The sequence below is a fragment of the Mustela nivalis genome, assembly GCF_964662115.1.
Source record: "Mustela nivalis genome assembly, chromosome: 19".
Classification (NCBI taxonomy): domain Eukaryota; kingdom Metazoa; phylum Chordata; class Mammalia; order Carnivora; family Mustelidae; genus Mustela; species Mustela nivalis.
Window position 1 is genome coordinate 24,158,318 of NC_139038.1, and position 18,901 is coordinate 24,177,218.

Genomic DNA, 18,901 nt, shown 5'->3' on the forward strand with positions numbered 1-18,901 from the left:
CTGGGTTTCAGGGCAGGAAGGGTTTGTGCCGCCAGCTGAGGACCCTCAGACCCTCAGACCCTCAGGGCTGCGTTTACAGCAAGTTCTGACGCTGCCCCGGAGAGACCCTCGGGACTTTGCAGCAGCTTGGTGCCTCCTGTGGTGCGATGGCTGGAGTGCGCTTGTGGGCTGAGAGCTGAGGAGGGGGCTCTGGGCGGCTTCCCGAGACATGCTGGTAGGTGAGCCGCCTCCTTGTTGCATTTTTGTGTTGTTGCCACAGTTTGGTCCTCGTTTTCCTCGAGGGTGTTTGAATAAGACCTATTTGACTCAGGCTTGACCCTGGCTAGAGGGGTCGTGCGACGCCATTCCGCAGATGCCGCGGTTGGTTTGTTACAGATGCAGGCTTGTTTCTGGGGAGAAATCCGGACTCGAATTGAGAGGAACAGGAGCAGCATGTGGTTGTGAGTGAAAACCCCAACTGCTGACTCTCGGGGCGCCCTAGAAGAATGCACTTGGGACCCATTGCTGATTACTGCTGGAATCAGAGCCCCAGGTAAAAACAATGTGCCGTCCAGTTTCTAACCTTCAAGGTTAGAATTACCAGCAAATGTTGGGTTTGTGGAGAAGGAAGGAAAGCTGAATGTAGGCCAAAGAAGCTGCGACTAAACCTTTGGCACATTGGGGGACTTGGGAGAGGTTCACTGTTGTCAGAGAAAGGAAAATTTGAAAGGCTGTTAAGAACCAGAAGTGCATTGGAGGCATCTGGTAGTTCAAATCATTATGGCTTCTCGTGGGTGCGTCCTGTTGGAGGAGGTGGGGGGCTGGATAGAGAGATGAGAATAGAGTTCTGCTGGCTAGAATAGTGTAGTACCCATGTGCAGGGTCCAGTCCATGTCCTGCTTTTGGTTCCCCCGTTTATATGGAGTGGTAGTGTGTCAGAACACCCCCTACCAAAGCCTCTTCCCTCTGCTGTGACGTTCCCCTTATGACTTTGCTCGTTCTGACCAAGATTTGCCTTGATGAAGGAAATAAGTCAGCCAGAGAAAGACAGGTACTATACGATTTCACTCATTTGTGGAATTTATGGTATGAAACATGGGAGTTGCACTGTGAAAAGTCTGCTCTACTGCAGTGTGGTTAGGTTGAACAGAGGCAACTTGATCTTTGCTTTATATGATATAAAACATAAAAGAGAAGGAAAAAGAGGCAAACCAAGAAACAACTCTTAGCTAGAGAACAACTTGCTGGTAATCAGAGGGGTGGTGTTTGGGGGCATGGGTTCAACAGGTGATGGGGATTGAGCCTTACTCTTGTTCTGGGCGCCAGGTGTTGCATGGTAGTGCTGAGTCACACCTGTAATGAATAGAACAGTGTATGTGAGTTAATAGTAATGTAAATTAAAACGTTAGGGAAATTTCCCTGGAAGAATTTTAAGTCAACAGTCAAGTTTTTTGTATTTAGTGGTATTGTGTTTCAGTGCTAGCAAAGCCTTCTCTGGTTGGCCTGTCTCATGTTGGAGGGTATGTGCATGACAGCTCTAAACTACTCAGGTGACCGCTGAGGAGCAGGGAGGGTTAGAAGGGAGAAAGTCTCACCAGCTCCCCATGTGAAGTCTGTATCTGCTCCAGATTGAGACATGAGCCCGCATCCCCTCACTGGTTCTCGGGATTTGAGAGACAGCAAGTGCAGAACCAAAGCAAGGTGACAATTCCAAACCATATGTTGGTTCTATACCAGGACCCTATATATGAAAGGAGCCAGCTGAAAATATTTATTGGCACTCGTTTGGGCTGAAGGAGGAAGGTTTTCTCCCTATGAAGGCCCACCCAGAGTCCTGTATGTCTCCTGGAAGTGTCCTCCATGAGTGGCTATGAGCGAAATAGTGAAATATTGGGAAAGCGCACTGACTGAAATCAGGGAGCACGTTTGGGGACATAGAGTACACTGAAAAACGTGAAGCATTCATTGGAGAACATGTTGCAAGAATAGGAATACTTCCAGGACATTTCCAAACAGTATTGATTTTTCAAAAGAACTGTTTAGAACTCTATGTGTTATCAAAAGTGATCTGTTATGTTGTAACTTCAGAAACCATGCATTTGGATTCGAATCAGGATTCAGTTAGTAGTAGAGGTAAAGGAACGACTTTTGAACTCTGAACCTTCTAAACATCTAGAAATGCTCACAAGATCAAAGTGAGTTTTTTCTGGAAAGGTGATAATCCAAAGAAGTTTCCTCCTTTTGGAAGAGACTGAGAGATGCAGAAAGTGGCATATTCTTTGCACAGAATATGGAGAAGGAGCAATAGTGAGGCGAGGAATGCAGGCCTTGTCGGGACATGTGGGGAAAGGGGTCTCCCCAGATGTTTTGTATTTCAGTTGGTGCTGTAATAACCTTCTTGTGACCAGATGATGTACAGGTCAAGTCAGGCTTTGGTGCCTTCTTTAAAGGTGTCCTGGGGACCCAAGAATCCATTCCCTGGGGTTTGGCAGTGCAAGGTTTAGTTAGCAGTATGGGAGAGGGGCCTCTCAGGGGAGGTTGGAGAGAATCTTTGTGTTGGTGTCTTTCCCAACAGAATGTCCAGGTTGCAAGGTGTGATGGTCACGGTTAGTGTTCCTGAGAGTGCACTGGGAAAAGTCTGCTCTACTGCAGCATGGTTAGGTTGAAGAGAGGCAACTCGATCTTTGCTTTATTGAAATATATCCCCTTTTCCAACTGTGGGTCCAAAGAGGCAGAGGTCGAATGCACAGTGTCCAGTTTCTATCTCCCAGGGGCAGAGACTGGTTTCCAAAAAGAGGTGGGCTTGAGATTTAGGAGTGATGGCAATCCCTTTGACACAGGTAGTTGGGAAGTCTGTGTTGTTTTTTCCAGGTGAGTCCCCAGTATTGCGGTCATTTTGTGAGACTAACTTTGAAGACAGAGGACAGTGATGTACAGTGACATTGTTGTAAAACTAGGGAAACATCACAAACTGGCGAAATGCCTGCATGGTAGAATGGGTTTTCTGGTCACTGTGTATAGTTTAAGAGGGTTTCCCTGGGAAGGGTAATTTTTTCTAACAGGATTTTAGCTGCAGAAGAGTCATTGGCCTTTCTCCAAGGGAAAGCTTTTGTCCAGTGAGAAGACCTATAGGCACATTGACTAACACCTACTTATATCCATGAGATGAGGAAATTGCATGAAATCCAGTTGCCAAATGTCTGGTGGTTCATTGAGTGGTTTAAAATGCCCAGGGGAGGTATGGACTTGTTTCCCAGGATTGTATTTTGGACAAGTGAGACAAGCCTGGTATGCCATTTTTGCAGGCGTTGTAACATTTCCCCATCCATAGTGGTTCATGAATGCTCTCAAGTTGTCAGCAGAGCAATTGTTTGCTGCTGGCACAGTTGTCAGGAGTGGGAATTTTAGAGCATTGGGCAGGGCCAGATTGTTCTTTGCTCCAAGCCTAAAATATCTCTTTTTATCCAGGTGTCATTAGATTTGCAACATTGTTTCTCCTTGTCTGGGCCCCATTGTTGGCCACCTCTAGTCAATTATTCCAACTTCTCAGCGGTGGGACATCCCTCCTGAACATGACAGAGGTCTGGATATTGATCTCCTTTTGAGAAGCTTTTTTGGACAGAATATCAGCGAGGGGGTTTCCTTTGGCTTCCCGGGATCCAAGTGCAGAATATCCCTGGGACCTTAATAATGAGCAGATCTGCAGGCAGAGGTGTGGCATCTGATGCGTTTTGAACATGGGCACCATTTTCCATCTCATCCTCCTTGTAGGGAAGGAAACCGCATTGCTTCCATAATATTCCAGAACCATGAGCGAGCTGCCCAAAGCACATACCGAGTATCCGCATCCATGTTTGTGGTCGTGCTGCTGGCTAAAGTAGAAGCTGGAGTAAGGGCGTGTAACTCATCCTGCTGGCCTGAAGCAGCCAGAGGGAAAGGTGCTGCCTCAGTGTGTTCAAAGTGAGTTGCAGTAGCATACTTGTCATGATATTTGTCATTTTCCTCCTTTGAAGAGGAATCATCCGAAGAGCATGGAAAGTCTGCATCGGTTAGAGCAGTTTGCTGCAGGTTGTCACAGGGAGTCAGCAGGTGATCTGTCAGTGCAAAGCAGCTGTGGGGGGTTTCATATGTGAAGGGGGGCAGAAGGGTGGCAGGGGTGAGGCTGTTGGAACCAGAAAGAGTTCTGTTGGAGTGGTAAGCAGGAGGATTTCATAGGAGGTGAGGTGACCGGCTGGAAAATGCTGAGTGTGAGGCGAATTCAGAAGGGCTTCTACTACATGGGGCATGGGGATGGCGAAAGGGGATGCTGTGACGAGTTCTTCAGTGGCCTCATCCCAGAGGGCGGGGGCAGGGTGTCTCTGAGGTCGGGGGCGTATCCCCCAGCCACAGCATCTACCTGTTGATGCCAATAGCCTACGGGGTGATGGTGCTCCCTGTGTCCTGGGGTGAGCACTCCAAGGGCATTCCCTTCCCTGTCACACAGAGAGAGGGAAAAGGGAAGTTGATAGTGAGGAAGCCCGAGGGAAGGGGCTGTTGGTCGACTTCTGTTTCAGGTTTCAAAGGCTGTGTCATCCCCTTTTTTTCTGATTAATAGAGTTAGGTTTGTCAGTGTTTAGTAAAGCCTGTCGTGGCTGAGAAGTTTGGAATGCCCTGTTGACAGTAGCTGGTTAGTCTAGGAAAGCCTGGGTATAGGCATTTCGTTTTAGGTTGTGAGAAGTTGAGGATGCCTTGAGTCTACTTGGATCCAGATGTGGTCCTTGTTCTGAGATCACGTGACCTAAATAACGTGAGTTTGAGCAAACTGCGGTTTTTCTTTGGAGCCGTTATGTCCCTTTTAAGGCCAGAAGTTATCCCAGGTGGATGCTTTCTTCTCAGGAGGGAAGCAGAGATGCCAATCATTTACAAATTGTAACAAAGGAGAGCCCACAGCCCACTTCCTGTCATGTGGTGGGCAGAATGGGCCAAGGGAAGAGGGAGATCTAGGCCTCCAGCCCTGGAATGAGTAAGTCCCAGGAACGTAAAGCAGAGAGCAAGGAATACAGTCAGTAATCGTTGTGATGGAATGGCATAGATGGTAGGTCTGCTTGTGAACATAGCATAACATTTAAACGTTTAAACTTCCATAATCACTAATTGTGAGCCTGAAACGAATGTAACATTGGGTGTCAACTGTAGTAAGAGAAATAAAAAGAGATAACTTGGAAATCTGGAGTCTCTTTAGATCCTCAGATGTCTTAACTCCAAAGGGGCCGGTTTCAACAGTTTTGGGAAAGGAGGGAGCAGAGGGAGCTTCCGAGGGAAAAGCAGGGCTAGTGAAGGGATCAGAGGGTAGGATCAGGGGAGATGAGAGGGCGCAGAGAGAGCAGAGGCAGATGGTGCCAGATGGGGCCTGATGGTGTGGCCTGAGCACAAGGTTGTTGCCTCTGCTGTGTAGACAAAGAAGGTGAGGGAGGGGACGAAGAGGACTCAGAAGCTGTTTTGTCTCTCTAGGTGTATGATTATCTCATTTAGTTTACAAATTGTATACAGAGAGATGCATTTTTAATTTTGATAGCATTTGGAAGCTTCAAAATACTGATTGAAATACGCATCCCATTTTAGAGCCATGGTTGTCCAATTCAGCTTTGAGAAAATTAATGTTGGGATGATCAAAATTTCTTCATCGTGGCCATTGAAGTTTTAATTTATTTCTGGTTGTCATGCCATTGATTTGTAAATTTATCCAGAGGGACCATTTTTTAAAAATTTGTTAATTTTTTGAATCTTATTTTTTTAACATATAATTTATTATTTCCCCCAGGCATACAGGTCTGTGACTCATCAGGCTTACACATTTTACAGCACTCACTATTGCCCATGCCCTCCCCAGTGTCCATAACCCAACCACTCTTTGCCTACCCCCCTGCCTCCCAGCAACCCTCAGTTTGTTTTCTGAGATTGAATCTCTTATGATTTTTTTCCCTCCTGGTCCCATCTTATTTCATTGTTTTCTTCACTACTCCCCAACCCCACCATTCTCTCTCAAATTCCTCATATTAGAGAGATTGTATGATAATTGTCTTTCTCTAGATTTACTTAATTAGCTCAGCGTTTAACCTTAGTCTAGTTCCATCCACATCATTGCAAATGGCAAGATTTCATTTTTTTGGTAGCTGCATAGTATGCCATTGTGTACATATACCACATCTTCTTTATCCCTTCATCTGTTGATGGACATCTAGGTTCTTACCATGGTTTGGCTATTGTGGACATTGCTGCGATAAACATTTGGGTGCATGTGCCCCTTCGGATCACTACATTTGTATCTGTAGGGTAAATACCCAGTAGTGCGATTGATGGTTCATAGCGTAGCTCTATTTTCAACCTTTTGAGAAAGCCCCATGCTGTTTTCCAGAGTGGCTACACCAGCTTGCATTCCCAGCAGCAGTGTAGGAGGGTTCCCCTTTTTCCACATCCTCGCCAACATCTGTCATGTCTTGACTTGTTCATTTTAGCCATTCTGAATGGTGTGAGGTGGTATCTCATTGTGGTTTGGATTTATATTTCAATGATGCTGAGTGATGCTGGAAGTCTTCTTTGAAGAAATGTCTGTTCATGTCTTCTGCCTATTATTTGCTCTTTGGGTGTTGAGTTTGATAAGGTCTTTATAGATTTTGGATACAAGCCCTTTATCTCTTCTGTCATTTGAGCATATCTTCTCCCATTCTGTCTGTTGTCTTTTGGTTTTGTTATCTTTTCCTTTTGGTGTCCAAAAGCTTTGCTCTTGATGAAGTCCCAATAGTTCATTTTTGCCCTTGCTTCCCCTGCCTTTGGCGATGTTTCTAGGAAGAAGTTGCTGTGGCTGAGGTCCAAGAGGGTGCTGTCCATGTTCTCCTTAAGGATTTTAATGGGTTCCTATCTCACATTGAGGTCTTTCATCCATTTTGAGTCTATTTTTGTGTGTGGTGTAAGGAAATGGTCCAGTTTCATTTTTCTGTGTTGGCTGTCCAATTTTCCCAACACCATTTGTTGAAGAGACTGTCTTTTTCACATTGGACATTTTATCGTGCTTTGTTGGAGATTTCTTGACCATAGATTTGAGGGTCTATTTCTGGGCTGTCTCTTCTGTTCTATTGATCTTCGTGTCTGTTTTTGTGCCAGTACCGTACTGTCTTTATGATGACAGCTTCGTAATAGAGCTTGAAGTCTGGAATGGTGATGCCACCGAGTTTAGTTTTCTTTTTCAGCATTCCTCTGGCTATTTGGTGTCTTTTCTGGTTCCATATAAATTTTAGGATTATTTGTTCCATTTCTTTGAAAAAAATGGATGGTATTTTGATAGGGATTGCATTAAATGTGTAGATTGCTTTAGGTAGCATAGACACTTTCACAATATTTGTTCTTCCAATCCATGACCATGGAACATCTTTCCATTTCTTTGTGTCTTCCTCCACTCTTTTTTGAGTAGTGTATAGTTTTTCCAAGGAAAGGTTCTTTAACTTCTTTGGTTAGGTTTATTCATAGGTGTCTTATGGTTTTGGGTGTAATTATATATAGGATTGACTCCTTAAGTTCTCTTTCTTCTGTTTTGCTGTTGGTGTCTAGAAATGCAACAGATTTCTGAGCATTGATCTTATATCCTGACACTTGACTGAATTCCTATATGGGTTCTAGCAGTTTTGGAGTGGAGTGTTTTGGGTTTTCCACATCAAGTATCATATCATCTGCAAAGAGTGGGAGTTGGACTTCTTTGCCTATTTGGATGTCTTTTATCTCCTTTATTGTCTGATTGCCAAGGCTAGGACTTCTAGTACTATGTTGAATAGCAGTGGTGATAGTGCACATCCTTGCTGTGTTCCTAACCTTCGGGGAAAAGCTCTCACTTTTCCCCATTGAGAATGATATTTGCTGTGGGTATTTCATGGATGACTGATGGTATTTCAGGATGTACCCTCTGTCCCTACATTGTGAAGCGTTTTGATCACAAAACATTGTCAGTTGTCAAAAGCTTTTTCAGAATCTATTTAGAGTATCATATGGTTCTTCTTCTTTTATTAATGTATTGTATCACATGGATTGATTTGCGGATGTTGAACCATCCTTGCAGCCCAGGAATAAATCCCACTTGGTCATGGTGAATAATCCTTTTAACATACTGTTGGATCCAATGGCTAGTATTTTGGTGAGAATTTTTGCATCCATGTTCATCAAGGATATTGGTCTGTAATTCTCCTCTTTGATGAGGTCTTTGTTTGGTTTTGGGATCAAGGTAATGCTGGCCTTATATAATGAGTTTGATAGCTTTCCTTCCATTTCTATTTTTTGGGACAGTTTTAGGAGAATAGGTATTAATTCTTCTTTAAATGCTTGGTAGAATTCCCCTGGGAAGCCGTCTGGGCTCTTGTTTTTTGGGAGATTTTTGATGACTGCTTCAACCTCCTGACTGGATATGGGTCTGTTCAGGTTTTATATTTCTTCCTGGTTCAATTTTGTTAGTTTATACGTCTCTAGGAATGCATCCATTTCTTCTAGATTGTCAAGTTTGCTGGCATAGAGTTACTCATAATATGTTCTTATAGTTGTTTGTATTTCCTGGGTGTTGGTTGTGATCTCTCCTCTTCCATTCATGTTTTTATTAATGTGGGTTGTTTCTCTTTTCTTTTTGATAAGTCTGGCCAGGCATTTATCAATCTTATTAATTCTTTCAAAGAACCAGCTCCCAGTTTTGTCGTTTTGTTTTACTGTTCTTTTAGTTTCTATTTCACTGATTTCTACTCTGATATTTATAATTTCTCTTCTTCTGCTGGATTTAGGCTTTCTTTGCTGTTCTTTCTCCAACTCTTTTAGGTGAAGTGTTTGGCTGTGTACTTGAGACCTTTATTGTTTCTTCTGAAACAACATTCCTCTCAGGGCTGCCTTTTTTGTGTCCCAAAGATTTTGAACAGTTGTGTTTTCCTTTGCATTTGTTTCCATGAAGGTTTTCAATTCTTCTTTAATTTCCTGGTTGACCCATTCATTCTTTAGTTGGATGCTCTTTCATTTCCATGTATTTGAGTTCCTTCCAACTTTCCTCTTGTGATTGAGTTCTAGCTTCAGAGCATCGTGGTCTGAAAATATGGAGGGAATGATCCCAGTCTTTTGGTACCAGTGGAGATGTGATTTATGACCCCGGATGTGATCTATTCTGGAGAATATTCCATGTACACCAGAAAGAAAGTGGATTCTGTTGCTTTGGGATGGAATGTTGTGAATGTATCTGTGATGTCCATCTGGTGCAGTGTGTCATTTAAAGACTTTATTTCCTTGTTCATCTTTTGCTTAGATGATGTGTCCATTTCATTCAGGAGTTTGTTAAAGTCCCCTACTATTATTGTGTTATTGTTGATACGTTTCTTTGCTTTTGTCATTAATTGGTTTATATAATTGGCTGCTTCCATGTTAGAGGCATAGATCCTTAAAATTGTTAGATCATCTTGTTGGAGAGACCTTTTTGTTCCCATGTTAGTGGCATAGATATTTAAAATTGTTAGATCTTCTTGTTGGATAGGCCCTTTATGTATGATATAGTTTCCTTCCTCATGTCTTATTATACTCTTTGGCTCATAATTTATCTGATGCAAGGATTGCCACCCCAGCTTTCTTTTGATGCCCATTAGCATGGTAAATTGTTTTCCACCCCCTCACTTTAAATCTCGATGTGTCTTTATGCCCAAAATGAGTTTCTTGTAGACAGCATATCAATGGGTCTTGTTTTTTTAATCCATTCTGGTACCCAGTGTGTTTTCCCTGAGGCATTTAACCCTTTTACATTCAGGCAAGCTATTGAAAGATAAGAATTTAGTGCCATTGTATTGCCAGTAAGGTGACTGTTACTGTATATTGTCTCTGTTCCTTTCTGGTCTATTACTTTTAAGCTCTGTCTTTGCTTTGAGGACCACTTTCAGTATTTCCTGTAGGGCTGGTTTGGTGTTTTCCAGTTCTGTTAGTTTTTGTTTGTCCTGGAAGCTTTTTCTCTCCCCTTCTATTTTCAATGACAGCCTAGCTGGATATAGTATTCTTGGCTGCTCTGTTTCTAGTTTAGTGCTCTGAATATATAATGCCAGTCCTTTCTGGCCTGCCAGGTCTCTGTGGATAAGTACTCTATCAATCTACTATTTCTACCATTGTATGTTACAGTCATCTTGTCCTGAGTTGCTTTCAGGATTTTTCTCTTTGTCACTAAGACTTGGAAGTTTTACTGTTAGATGATGGGGTGTAGACCTCTATTTTATTGGTTTTGAGGGGTGTTCTCTGTGCCTCTTTGGTTTTGATGCTTGCTTCCTTTGCCATATTAGAGAAATTCTTTACTATATTTCACTCCGATATACCTTCTGCCCTCTCTTTGTATCTTCCTCTGGGAACCCAGTTATTCTAGTATTGTTTCATGTTATGGTATCACTTATCTCTTGAATTCTCCCCTCATGGTCCAGTAGTTGTTGGTCTCTCTTTTGCTCAGCTTCTTTATTCTCTGTCATGTGGTCCTCTATATCACTAATTCACTCTTCTGCCTCACTTATCCTAGAAGTAAGACATTCCTTTTTTCTAAAGATTTTATTTATTTATTTATTTATCTGACAGACAGAGATTACAAGTAGGCAGAGAGGCAGGCAGAGAGAGGGGGGAAACAAGCTCCCTGCTAAGTAGAGAGGCCGATACAGGGCTTGGTCTCAGGACCCAGAGATGTGACCTGAGCCAAAGGCAGAGGCTTAACTCACTGAGCCACGCAGGTGCCCCAAGAGGTTCCATTTTTTATTGCACTTCATTAATAGCTTTTGAAATTTCAACTTCATTAAATTTTATTTTATTTTAATTATTTTATTTTATTTTGATTTTCTTTTATTTCTCCAGAAAGAGATTTTCTTTTTTTTAAATTTATTTTTTATTTATTTTCAGCATAACAGTATTCTTTATTTTTGCACCACACCCAGTGCTCCATGCAATCCATGCCCTCTATAATACCCACCAACTGGTACCCTGACCTCCTACCCCCCTGCCCCTTCAAAACCCTCAGATTGTTTTTCAGAGTCCATAGTCTCTCATGTTTCACCTCCCTTTCCAATTTCCTCCAACTCCCTTCTCCTCTCTATCTCCCCATGTCCTCCATGCTATTTCTTATGCTCCACAAATAAGTGAAACCATATGATAATTGACTCTCTCTGCTTGACTTATTTTACTCAGCATAATCTCTTCCAGTCCCGTCCATGTTGCTACAAAAGTTGGGTATTCATCCTTTCTGATGGAGGCATAATACTCCATAGTGTATATGCACCACATCTTCCTTATCCATTCATCCATTGAAGGGCATCTTGGTTCTTTACACAGTTAGGCAACTGTGGCCATTGCTGCTATAAGCATTGGGGTACAGATGGCCCTTCTTTTCACTACATCTGTATCTTTGGGGTAAATACCCGGGAGTGCAATGGCAGGGTCATAGGGAAGTTCTATTTTTAATTTCTTGAGGAATCTCCACACTGTTCTCCAAAGAGGCTGCACCAACTTATATTCACACCAACAGTGTTAAGAGGGTTCCCCTTTCTCCATATCCCTTCCAACACATGTTGTTTCCTGTCTTGCTAATTTTGGCCATTCTAAATATTTTTTTTAAAGATTTTATTTATTTATTTGACAGAGAGAGATCACAAGTAGGCAGAGAGGCAGGCAGAGAAAGAGAGGAGGAAGCAGCACCATCATCTCAGCACCCTGAGATCATGACCTGAGCCGAAGGCAGCGGCTTAACCCACTGAGCCACCCAGGTGCCCCTAATTTTGGCCATTCTAATTGGTGTAAGGTGATATCTCAATCTGGTTTTCATTTGAACCTCCCTGATGGCTAGTGATGATGAACATTTTTTCATGTGTCTGATAGCCATTTGTATGTCTTCATTGGAGAAGTGTCTGTCCATATCTTCTGCCCATTTTTTGATATGATTGTCTGTTTTGTGTGTGTTAAGTTTGAGGAGTTCTTTATAGATGCTGGATATCAACCTTTTGTCTGTACTGTCATTTGCAAATATCTTCTCCCATTCCGTGGGTTGCCTCTTTGTTTTGTTGACTGCTTCCTTTGCTGTGCAGAAGCTTTTGATTTTGATGAAGTCCCAAAAGTTCATCTTCGCTTTTGTTTCCTTTGCCTTTGGAGACATATCTTGAAAGAAGTTGCTGTGGCCAATAACGAAGAGATTACTGCCTATGTACTCTTCTAGGATTCTGATGGATTCCTGTCTCACGTTGAGGTCTTTTATCCATTTTGAGTTTATCTTTGTGTATGGTGTAAGAGAACGGTCGAGTTTCATTCTTCTACATATAGCTGCCCAGTTTTCCCAGCAACATTTATTGAAGAGACTTTTTTCCACTGTATATTTTTTCCTGTTTTGTCGAGGATTATTTGACCATAGAGTTGAGGGTCCATATCTGGGCTCTCTACTCTGTTCTACTGGTCTATGTGTCTGTTTTTATGCCAGTACCATGCTGTCTTGGTGATCACAGCTTTGTAGTAAAGCTTCAAATCAGGTAACGTGATGCCCCCCCCCCATTTTATTTTTGTTTTTCAACATTTCCTTAGCGATTCGGGGTCTCTTCTGATTCCATACAAATTGTAGGATTATTTGCTCCAGCTCTTTGAAGAATACCGGTGGAATTTTGATCAGAATAGCATTAAAAGTATAGATTGCTCTAGGCAGTATAGACATTTTAACAATGTTTATTCTTCTGATCGAAGAACATGGAATGGTCTTCCATCTTTTTGTGTCTTCTTCAATTTCTTTCATGAGTGTTCTGTACAGATCCTTTACCTCTTTGGTTAGGTTTATTCCCAGGTATCTTATGGTTCTTGGAACTATAGTAAATGGAATTGATTCTCTAATTTCCCTTTCTGTGTTTTCATTGTTAGTGTATAAGAAAGCCACTGATTTCTGTACATTGACTTTGTATCCTGCCACGTTGCTGAATTGTTGTATGAGTTCTAGTAGTTTGGGTTTTCCATATAAAGAATCATGTCATCTGCGAAGAGAGAGTGTTTCACTTCTTCATTACCAATTTGGATACCTTTTATTTCTCTTTGTTGTCTGATTGCTGTTGCTAGGACTTCTACTACTATGTTGAACAAGAGTGGTGAGAGTGGGCATCCTTGTTGTGTTCCTGATCTCAACAGGAAGGCTACAAGCTTTTTCCCATTGAGGATGACATTTGCTGTGGGTCTTTCATAGATAGATTTGATGAAGTTCAGGAATGTTCCCTCTATCCCTATACTTTGAAGCATTTTAATCAGGAACAGATGCTGGATTTTGTCAAATGTTTTTTCTGCATGGATTGAGAGGACCATGTGGTTCTTCTCTCTTGTCTTATTAATTTGTTCTATCACATTGATAAACCAGTGGTGTGTGCTGGATTTTTCAATTTTTTTGAGGGATGCTTGGATGGCTATGTATTTCCCCCTTAGGACTATCTGTGCTGTATCCCATAGGTTTTGGACCAAAGTGTCTTCATTATCATTGGTTTCTGTGAATTGTTTCAGTTCTTCTTTGATCTCCTGGTTGATGCAAGCATTCTTAAGCAAGGTGGTCTTTAGCTTCCAGGTGTTTGAGCTCCTTCTGAACTTTTCCTTGTGATTGAGCTCCAATGTCTGGAGCTGTTTTTGAAACAGCTTCAGGAGAATAGGTGTTATTTCTTCTTTGAAAGTTTGGTAGAATTCCCCAGGGAATCCATCAGGTCCTGGGCTCTTGTTTTTTGGGAGGTCTTTGATCACTACTTCAATTTCGTTACTAGATATTGGTCTATTCAGGTTGTCAATTTCTTCCTGGTTCAGTTTTGGGAGTTTATAGTTTTCCAGGAATCCATTTCATCCATGCATCCATTTCATCTAGGTTGCTTAGCTTATTGGCATATAACTGTTGATAATAACTTCTGATGGTTGTTTCTGCTTCCTTGGTGTTCGTTGTGGTCTCTCCCTTTTCATTCATAATTTTATGAATTTGAGCTTTCTCTCTTTTCTTTTGAATTAGTGTGGCCAGTGGTTTATTGATCTTATTGATTCTTTCAAAAAGCCAGCTTCTAGTTTCATTGATACGTTCTACTGTATCTCTGGCTTCTACCTCATTGATCTCAGCTCTAATCTTGATTATTTCTCTTCTTATGCATAGAGTTGGTTTGATTTGTTGTTGATTCTCCAGTTCTTTAATGTGTAGAGACAGCTGGTGTGTGCTGGATTTTTCAATTTTTTTGAGGGATGCTTGGATGGCTATGTATTTTCCCCTTAGGACTATCTGTGCTGTATCCCATAGGTTTTGGACCAAAGTGTCTTCATTCTCATTGGTTTCCATGAATTGTTTCAGTTCTTCTTTGATCTCCTGGTTGATGCAAGCATTCTTAAGCAAGGTGGTCTTTAGCTTCCAGGTGTTTGAGCTCCTTCTGAACTTTTCCTTGTGATTGAGCTCCAGTGTCAAAGCATTGTGATCTGACAATGTGCAGGGAATAATCTCAGTCTTTTGGTATTAGTTGAGTCCTTATTTGTGACCCAGTATGTGGCCTATTCTGGAGAAGGTTCCATGTGCACTTGAGCAGAATGAGTATTCTGTTGTTGTAGGGTGGAATGTTCTGTATATATCTATGACGTCCATCTGGTCCAATGTGTCATTCAATGCTCTTGTTTCATTATTGATTTTCTGCTTCAATTATCTGTCTGTTTCTGAGGGAGGCATGTTAAGATCTCCAACGATTAGTGTATTCATATCAATATGACTCTTTATCTTGATTAACAGTTTTCTTATGTAATTGGCTGCTCCCATATTGGGGGCATAGATATTTATAATTGTTAGATCATCTTGGTGGATAGTCCCTTTAAGAATGATGTAGTGTCCTTCTGTATCTCTGACTACAGTCTTTAGTTTAAAATCTAATTTGTCTGATATGAGAATCACTACCCCGGCCTTCTTTTGAGGCCCATTGACATGAAAGATGCTTCTCCATCCCTTCACTTTCAGTCTGGGTGTATCTTTAGGTTCAAAATGGGTCTCTTATAGACAACATATGGATGGGTCCTGTTTTATCCAATCTGCAACCCTGTGCCGTTTTATGGGCTCATTTAGGCCATTCACATTGAGGATGATTATTGATAGATATGTTTTTATTGACATCGTGTTACCTTTGAGGTCTTTCTTTCTGTATATTGTCTCTATATTTCTGTTCAGTGCTATTCTTGAGATTTTTCCTGTTTTATAGACCCCCCCCCCCCCTTAATATTTCCTGCAGTGTCGGCTTGGTGGTTGCATAGTCTTTTAAGCCTTGCCGGTCTTGGAAACTCTTTATCTCTCCATCCATTTTGAATGTCAGTCTTGCTGGATAAAGTATTCTTGGCTGCATGTTCTTCTCATTCAGTGCCCTGTATATATCTTGCCAGCCCTTTCTGGCTTGCCAGGTCTCTGTGGACAGGTCTGACATTATTCTGATGGGCTTTCCTCTCTATGTAAGGATCTTCTTTGTCCTAGCTGCTTTCAGAATGTTCTGTCTACAATTATAATTCCTCATTCTTACTATTAGGTGTCTCGAGGACTTTTGAGAATCTGTAATCTTGGGCTGTGGATAGGTCTGACATTATTCTGATGGGCTTTCCTCTGTACGTAAGGATCTTCTTTGTCCTAGCTGCTTTCAGGAGGTTCTGCCTACAATTAAAATTCTTCATTCTTACTATTAGGTGTCTCGAGGACTTTTGAGAGTCTGTAATCTTGGGGGGAAACCGTTTGGCCTCTAGTACATGAACACTGGTTCCATTCACGAGATTCGGAAAATTTTCATGAAGAACTTCTTCCACTATATCTTCTAGACTTCTTTCTTTCCCTCCCCTTCAGGGATTCCAATAATTCTGATGTTGGAAGTTTTCATGGCATCATTTATTTCCCTGATTCTGTTTTTGTGGCTTCCAAGCTGTTTGTTCCAGGCTTCCTCCTGATCCTTTCTGTTTGTCCTCCAGATCACTAATTCTATCTTCTGTCTCGGTTACTCTAGCACTGAGAGAATTTAGATTAGATTGGAACTCATTGAGAGCATTGTGAAGCTCATCCCTCATAGCTTTCAGCTCTTCCCTAACATTGAAGACATGATCTCTGGTCATTTTCAGTTCAGCCGTAATCAATTCCTTTTGGTCACCCATGGCTTTCTCCAACCTAGCTATTGCTTGGATAATTGTTAGCCTGAATTCTCTTTCCGACATATTGTCTATGTTGATAGCCGTTAGCTCTGTTGCAGAAGGTTCATCCTCTGTATTTTTCTTCTGTTGGGCATTCCTCCTCCTAGTCATTTTGGTGAGAGAAGACTGAACGGGTGTAGCTGGGTGTATTGACTGTGGTGCAGTCAAGGTGCACCCTGGAATGCTTCTGAGAAATCAGGGTTCCCCACCCAAATGAGAGGAAAAAGAAAAGGAAAAGAGAAAGAGAGAGAGAGAGGAATGAAAGGTGAGATAAAAGAGAAGGTTCAGCCCAAATAGGCCCCAAGGTAAGATTTATGAAGTATACAAACAAACACAGATGAACAAAAAGACAAGAGGGGACTCAGGATTTTTTGCTTGTACCCAAAACCACGTCAGTGGCGGCTGTCTGGGAAGCTCCAGGCCGCGAGAGAGGTTCCAAGCAGCAATGGCACACTGAGATTTTCCCCCTGGCCCGGGCTGGGAGTGCCTGGTCTTTCTGGTCCAAGAGCACCGGGCTGGCGCCTGTGCGCACCTCTCTCAGGGGAGGGCGTGGGGCACGCACGACTCGGACTCTGATGGCATGGCAGGGCACTCGCGTGGGGACTGCAAAAAGGCTGTTTCTGTTGGCTGGTGAGGCTCCCAGCCCCTCACGGGAGCCGGGCGCCACGCACTCTCAGGCACACTGGTGGTTCAGGGACCGAGAGCTGGTTTCTCTGCTGCAGTCTCTCTGGCTCTGCATCAAGGGTGGCTGTCCTGGCTCTGGGGACTTAAGCCCTGACCCTAATACCCCGATTCCCCGCAATTTCCCCCCCGGTGATCCTTTGCTCTTTTTGAGTGCTTTCTACCAGACTCCCGAGTTGTCCCAGGCGCAGGGCACTCTCCTATGGGGATATTACTTTCCATCGGGTCGCCTCTGGTGGCTCCCTCCCCCTTTTGTTTATCTTCCCTTCTCAGTCCGACTTTCCCACTCCGACTTTCCCACTCCGCTTTACCTGCCCACTGGCGTCTTCTGTTCCAGTAGAGATCCAGACGTGTATAATTCTGATCTCAGGCTGATTTTGTGGGTGATCAGAGTTCTTTGGAAGGTAATCAGCTCACTTTAGGGTACAGGTTGAAAGGGCGCCTCCTCCTACTTCCCCGCCATCTTGTCTCCCCCTCAGAAAGGGACTTTCTGATATTGTCCATGCCTTGTTTGAGCCCAGCTAGCCCCTTGATAATCATCATTCTGAACTCTAGATCTGACATATTACCAATGTCTGTATAGATTAGTTCCCTGGCCATGCGTACTGCCTCTTGTCTTTTTTTGTAGTGAGTTTTTCCACCTTGTCATTTTATCCAGTTAAGAATATATGAATGAGAGAATAAAATACTTACAGGGTGGCAAAGACCCCAGAAAAATATACGCGAACTATTTCAGAAGAGACGTGAAAGTGGAGGAGGTAAAAGGGGGGGGGATATCTATATAACCATATATCTATATATCTATATCTATCTATCTATATGTTAGACTGGTGAATAGAACAGAGTCACTCACTTTATTTTTGGTGTATTCTATTCTCTTAGAAAAAACTACCTCTCAAAATTTTATCATTATTTTTTAAAATTTAATTTTTTTTAATTTAAAAAATATATTTTTAAAATATTTTTATTCATTTATTTGAGAGGGAGAGAGAGACAGAATTAGAGAGCACAAGAGGGAGATCAGAGGGAGAAGTAGACTCCCCATGGAACCAGGAGCCTGATGAGGGCCTCGAGCCCAGGATTCTGGGATCACAACCTGAGCGGAAGGCAGTCACTTAACCAAATGAGCCACCCAGGCACCCAGCCTCTCAAATTTTAAAGAAATAAAAATGCATTTATACAAAAATAAAGGTAAACATGATGAAGGGCTGAAATATGACTTTAAAGATGAAAATTAGAAAAGATTCTAAAAAAGGAATTAATTACTTGGTTGGAAAAAAAAAAGGAGGGAATGTGATCAGGCTGGAGCTAGATTTAGGGTATATGTTGATCTATTACAAGAAATTATATCCCCAAATTTCAAAGATAAATATGTATACAAAAAATAAGGTTAAATATAATGAAGGGATAAAATATGACTATGACAATGAAAATTAAAAAGATTTTTAAAAAAGGTGTGATAAGATAAAATAGTTCAAAAACATTAAAAGAATAAAGAGGAAGTTTAAAAATAGAATAAGAAAAAAGAAAATTTTTAAAAATTAATTTTTCAAGTCTAAAAGATCATGGAAAAAAGCCATGAATTCTGTGTGTTGCTTTCCCCTAGCTCTGGAGTGCCACAGTTCTCGATGAATAGGGGAACTTGGTCTAAGCTGGAAGTTTTTGCTGATCTTCTGGGGGAGGGGCATGTTGCAGTGATTTTCAAATGTGTTTGCCCAAGTCAGATTTGCACAGCCCTTACCAGGGGCAGACAAAGTAATCTACTTGAGTTCCCTCTCGGTAGCTTTTCTTCCCTGAACACTTTCTGCAGAGCTCTGGAAAATGGGAATGAAAATGGAAGGCTATCAGCCTCCATCCTGGAGGTGCTGGGAGCTTGGGGCCCCAACCTCGGTTCGCCCTCAGAGAAGAGCAGTCAATCCCTCCCCTCACTGGTCTCCCTCTGCACCCCACGCTCACACGGCCTTTGACCGAACGGTTCTATCTCTGGTGCACAGCCCCTTTGGAGTCTCCAAATCTATCAGATTCCTGCCAAATACTCCCATGCTGC

General features: G+C 42.2%; 1 long non-coding RNA gene across 1 annotated transcript in view; it reads left to right on the forward strand.

Annotated features, from left to right (window-relative positions):
* The window catches only part of LOC309855032, a 40,489-nt gene continuing 21,588 nt past the window's right edge, over nucleotides 1-18,901 (forward strand). The window contains exons 1-2 of the long non-coding RNA XR_014306573.1: nucleotides 1-218; nucleotides 376-532. This is a non-coding gene — a long non-coding RNA (uncharacterized lncRNA). The remainder of the gene's footprint in view (nucleotides 219-375; nucleotides 533-18,901) is intronic.